A 6,118-nucleotide genomic window follows, 5' to 3' on the forward strand; every position below is an offset into this window, starting at 1 on the left:
TGAAAATTAGAATTTTATACATAATGATAAACGCGTAAACATCTCATTAATAATTCGGGATAATGAAACAAAAAAAAGCGTGGGATATATTGAGGTGCTCGAATGTAATTATTTTAAAAGCTTTAGCTATAATGGTTCTTTGCAGGGAAGGAAGGTTTAACGCGAAAGAAAGAAAAAAAGGGACATTGTTTAAGAGAGAGAGAGAGATGGAGAAAAGAACAAAATAATATTTAGAAAGAGGATTAAAGAAGAAATGCCGACAGAGGGAAAGAAAGAAAGCAAGAAAGTAAGTAAGTAAGAGAGACAAAGATAAAGAGAAGATAGAGAGAAAAGGGAGATGAATAGAAAAAGATATGTTTCACTGTCTCACTCTCTCTCTATCTCATTTTTTTCTATCTTATTTTTAATACAAGAATATCTCTGATCTTTGTCTCTCTTGTCGGCCAATGAGTCGTCGTCCTCTTTCGGTGGCCCAACCCTCGTAGCAACATGGCCGCATCGTGCGAAACGGAGCTTAAATAAAAGTTAGGTCAAGTTAGGCAGGTCCTCCTGGACCGTATAGCTTTAGTTTGCTCCAGAGAGAAAGAGAAAGAGATAGATAGAAATAGAGTGAGAGAGAGAGAGAGAGAGAGAGAGAGAGAGAGAAAGATAGAGAAAGAGAAAGTAAGAGAGGCGTGTTACGAACAGACTTGTATGGAAGAGACGGAGAAGGGTGGTGCCATGTAGTCAGCCATCATGGGAGATGCTGTGGTTAAGAAAATGCACGATCCGCGTCTCTTTAGTGTCCGAAAAGACTTTCTTACTTTAACCGATATGTACCGATCTTGTTTTTACATTAATTTGTTTGATCATAATGATCCCCTTGATTAGATTATTTCGATTTGCGCGAATTGAACATATTCCTCACGCGAGTGCGGGGAGTGTGACCATATAATCAACTCGTATTTGCAATGCCACTCTAATCGCGAGATGAACGATAAAAGAAAAAAGGGTTAAAGAAACATCAAAATTAATTAGAACGATATTTTTTTACAGAAGGTACGCTTCTTTTTGTATTTTTTCGTTTGTTTGTCAAATTTTTTATATCTCTCTATTTTTTTTTTTTTTTTAATCAAAAGGAAACGATATAAAATAAGAATTTATAATTTGAACGCGAATATTGTTCTACGAGAAAGTATGTCCTACGAGAGAATATCACCCTTCTCGAGAAATTTGTTTAAAATATATGTACATATATTGTATATAAATAAAAAAAAAAAAAAGAAGAATTTTTGCATACAAGTATCTACCCGAGCATATTTCGTCGATGTATACTCGCAAGGACGTAATCGTGTGGCTTGATTGCAATTCTCTTATATACAGGCAATAATTTAAGCTTAACGATTTAAACTTATAACAACTTAACGGATTTCGCGGTATTAAGAATGAAGTGAGACGATAGTAAATTCTCTCGCTTGGAAGGTGGTAAGCTAATTAACGATCGCTCCTCGACGTTCTTTCAAAGCTAAAACGTCAGAGAGTGTAAATGAGCAGAAGAGAAACACGGAATTTCAATAAAAGTTCGATTCCACGTTTACTATATTATCGTCTCTTAGATTAAGTATTACTTTTTTTTTTATTTAATGCAAAACTAGTCAAGGACGCTTCGTATTGATTACAATGTCTACTTCTGTCTCTCTCCCTCTCTTTCTCTTTCTTTTTCTTTCTTTCTTTCATTTTTAAAGCTAAAATAATAAACAATAAAAAAAAAATGAGGATACAATTGTTAATCGAAATGTTTGGTAATACGAAGAAAGACTACCATAGAAGTATATACATATACTCGTGGCGTTAATTAATTTAAAATATTATCAAATGAAAGAGCAATCCTCTTTAACTGTGATAAAGTTAAAATTAACAACGAATGCACGGGTCCGTTTAATTAATTTCCACCTGTCTAACTTCTCTCTTTCTCTTATGTTTCTCTTTTGCGAAAACGACAGGAGATATTGAGCCTGACACGAAACGCAAAGTACATGCGCGCGTCAAGCCAACCATAAAAACGTGTACCGGATCGCGTTGTCGAGGTGCGAGTGTGTTCGTTCCGAGACGGGAATATGGTCATCGGACATTTTTCGTCATTGGGATCTCGCATACGAGAAAGGAAAGAGGTTTAAAAAAAAGAAAAAAAAATGAAATGAAAAAAAAACACAACAAGGAAAGAGGGAACGGGTTGGGAAGGAGGAAGAAGGGTAGAGGTAGAGGTAGAGACTGGGGGTTAGGGAGGGGAAGGAAGAGGAGAGTCAGGCTGCTTGCTCGTTCGCGAATACAAATGGTCATCGACGATATCGGCTACAATAAATTGCCGCGAAAATCGTGGCTGCTCGTGGTAAAGGGTGAAGTAAAGTAACGAATTAACGGCACAGGGTGTGTCGCAAAGTGCAAAGTACCGCGTTCTTGGTTTGTGTTTCGAAGGCAGCCGCCGCCGACGTCGCCGTCGGTATCGGTGTCGGTGTCGGTGTCGGTGCCAATACCAGAACCCAACAGCCACCACCTTGGCTACATTCACGATAGCCGCCATCGCACTCTCTGCAACGTCTCGTTCGTTAAATTATTCGAAGAAGGAGTGAATTTATAATGCCGCGTGTACTCTTTTTACTTACCCCATCCTCCGATATATAACCCTTTTATGAACTGCCCTTTTAAGGAAGTAATAAATTTAATATTGTACTTGCTTTTTTAACGCTTTACATCTAACCGAGTAATCAGGCTGATAGACGACTCTTACGAATCTTTTCAATGAAATTGAGCGAATTTATTTGTGATTTCACATATCTTTGCATTTTAATTTATGTTTCACGGTTTTCTCTTTGGTTTTTTTTTTTTTTTTAAGAGAAAGAATTAAGTATTTATTTTGATAGAATCTGAGTAATTAGAATCATTGTTGTTATAATTTATAAAGTATTATAGAAACGTATAATTTTATCGTTGTATTTAATTTCTTACAATACTAAGAATAATATTCGAATTTATCAAACCCTTAGAAAGTTCCTCTTTTTATTACATAATATTCTCTAATCAACTCTGGCCCATTTTATGATTATTCTTATTAGCTCTCGTTATTTTCTTGGTTCTACTTTCGATTTGTTTCTTCCGTTTAATGTAACGACCAACTCGCGTGCCAATGGAGTGAATAAACGATGTTGTTCATCGATCGTATTTTCAAGAAATCATTTGTTCCTGTTTCTTGTCCCTCCGTTCGAATCGCAACGGGATCGGATAACTCTCGAACGATGATAAAAATATGTCAGATTTCTCATATTCATTCTCGTAGCTGTCGGTTGGAAAACCGATAGTCGCATACACATACAGAAGAGGTAAATTACTCGAGTACTTTATTACCGTCTTACGGGCAATTTCTTGCGAATTCAACCTATTTCTTTGACGCACGATCATTTTATTTTCCCATAAATGTTAAGGAATCTGTTACACTCGATATTACATACAAACTACTTCCGACGGGATACCGTTTTCTCTTGATCTCCTTTCAGTATTACTAAATAATGAATAATCTTTAAAATTATTTGAAAATCTTACTCACCTCTGTTCTGGCGAAAATCAAATATTCACGCGACTTGGCACAACCTCGAGTAATCTGAAAAAGATAAACGATCGTATAATGTAAACGATTATTATTTCGTATAATTAATTAACGATTATACTTATGTATAAATATTCCTGTCTCGTTTTTAATTTGTAATTATTTATTACAAAAATTTTTATCGATTGATCAATAACTTGTTATTTAATATCATTTAACAATTCTCATTTCATATCAATAATATTAGTTACTTAACTTTTCTCTCTCTTGCGTAATATTGTTAATTAAGTATCATGCAATCTTACAATCATCGACGTACTCGTGTTTAATGGCAATAATATTAATTAATAAACGTTCGAAATGAAATCAAACGATTATAGTTGATATCTGATAGATTGGAATGTAAAGTCATCGTAAATCGTATTTTCTAAGATTTTCAAGGTACAAGAAAGAAAAAAAATCTGAAGAGTACGTAAAAAAAGAAAAAAAGAAAAAGGGTTGAAGAGAAGAAAAGAATTTAGAAACTAGTGAAAGCGCGTTTATGGACAGCTTGTAGCTGATGCGCTGCTTGACTTTTAGCTAAAAGGGTTGAAGTGAAAGTTTCTTATGTGCAGTGCTTGTAAAGAAACAAAAAGGGTTACGTCACGTCAAAGGGTTTTTTATCGTCTTCGAGACAACTTTTCTTCTCTTTCTCTTCTTTTCTTCCATCAATACGTTTTTTTCTTTTTACGAGTTAGATGCGAAATTTTTCTTCGACGTTTACCTATAGTTCTAGAAAAAAATAAAAAAGCAATAAAAAAAAGAAAGTTATCCAAGGCTTTCGATTTGTAAAAGCTATTTCTTTAGATTACGATAAATTCAATCCTTTCGTTGGAACGATCTTGAAACGTTTCTATTCAAGTAATAATAGAAGAAAAACAACATGGCTAATGTTAACGCGGAACAACGTTCTGTAGTATTCCCTCGGAGTATCATTACGATCGTTAAACTAATTAACGTTAGTAAAGTACGTGAATTATACCTACCTAAGGTAAAATGCTATTTACTTGACTCTCTATGTTTTTCTCTACGAGTTACCGTAATAGTTCAGCAATCATTGAGTCTTCTTTTTTTCTTTTCTTTCCTCTTATTCTTAGAGATTATTATTGTAAATTGAACAAAATTTATTATAGACGTAATAATTATTTGGAAAGATTTATTTTGACGAGAGAAAACAAAGGTAAATTGGACAATAAAAAATAAACTTTGTTAAATGTTTAATCAATGACATATATATATATATATATATTGATCGAACGAGAAATACGGAGAAAGAGATTAATAAATAAAATAGGAATCAAGGTAAAAAATAAAATAAAATAAAAGTAAAAAAAAGAATAACTAGAGAGAAAAGGAGAAAGAAAATCGCGTGCAAGTTGGAAGCAACTTGTCGGTGACAGAAAATTTATACGGGCGCGTTATATGGCGCAGTTAAAATAAATTAAACGCGTTTTATCGTTACCCTCTATAATTTATTTATGCCCTGGCCTATTATATGTCGCGAAAAACGCAAGAGGCACACGTTCCTCTCTCTTAATCTTCCATCTTCGTTTCTCGTCGAATCGCCGTCGCTACTTTTTCTCACCTGCGTAATCGCGAACTAAACTTCCGTCACTTCGCAAATAACGGTTTGATTCTTTCATTTTTTTTTCTTTTTTTAATACGGATAACTGAATAGTTTTAATGACAAAAAGAAAAGACAAATCCGTAGAAACTGTTAGTATGTTCATGAAATGTAATAATAATATAATTGAACTACTTAAAACGAATGTTTGCAATTAAAAGTGTACTATTTACACGATAATTTGTAATACTTTTTCTTTTTTTTTTTAATTATTGTTGGTATCAATTCAATATGAGTTATGATAATCGTTGATATAATGCGATAACTTAATAGGTTACAGTCTAAGTAGTTTGAGTAAATGTGAATGAATATCGGTCTTATATGTATTTTTCAAACATATTTAACATAAATATTATCTCGTATGAAAGATACTTCTAGATAGAAATCGAGATTGTTAGGCGAGAGGTTCACAAAGCACGGCATCTGCGGAACATCCGACAAAGCCTACTTCAATTAAGGAGTAACGCGTCAATCAGAGGCAATTGCTGAAAGGTCATAGACCACTTAACTTTTTAAACGTGATCGTTAACGATACGAAGACATATGATATCGTTATTGGCGTGTCTCCGACCTTGTCTTATAATGTCAATGACACATAGAAAAATAAACTATTTTTTTTCTCACAAAACACGATGACTAATAAACTTATGTTTATTATCGTTCCTTTAAAAACAAAAAAAAACAAAAAAAACATTTACATACATATTTTGCAAAAAAATAGACCAAAGAATGATATTTTATTGATTAGAAAATTGATGGGGAAAAAAATGGTTAAAAAAAAAAAAAAAAAAGATTAAAAGTCTCGGAAATATATTTTTCTCGGCGTTATCATTTAACGAGTATTAAACGTTGGGTGTTGTGAAGTTGTAAAGTAA

The 6,118-nt window shown here is 33.4% G+C and overlaps 1 long non-coding RNA gene across 1 annotated transcript in view; it reads right to left on the minus strand.

Annotated features, from left to right (window-relative positions):
* Nucleotides 1–3,635, minus strand: part of LOC149032231 (uncharacterized) — a 145,883-nt gene extending 142,248 nt beyond the window's left edge. Inside the window, exon 1 of the long non-coding RNA XR_016176877.1 lies at nt 3,581–3,635. This is a non-coding gene — a long non-coding RNA (uncharacterized LOC149032231). The remainder of the gene's footprint in view (nt 1–3,580) is intronic.
* Between the last annotated feature and the right edge of the window lie 2,483 nt (nt 3,636–6,118).

Source organism: Polistes dominula, unplaced genomic scaffold (genome assembly GCF_049000335.1).
Source record: "Polistes dominula isolate Pdom_NZ unplaced genomic scaffold, Pdom_raw_medaka contig_33, whole genome shotgun sequence".
NCBI classification, from domain to species: domain Eukaryota; kingdom Metazoa; phylum Arthropoda; class Insecta; order Hymenoptera; family Vespidae; genus Polistes; species Polistes dominula.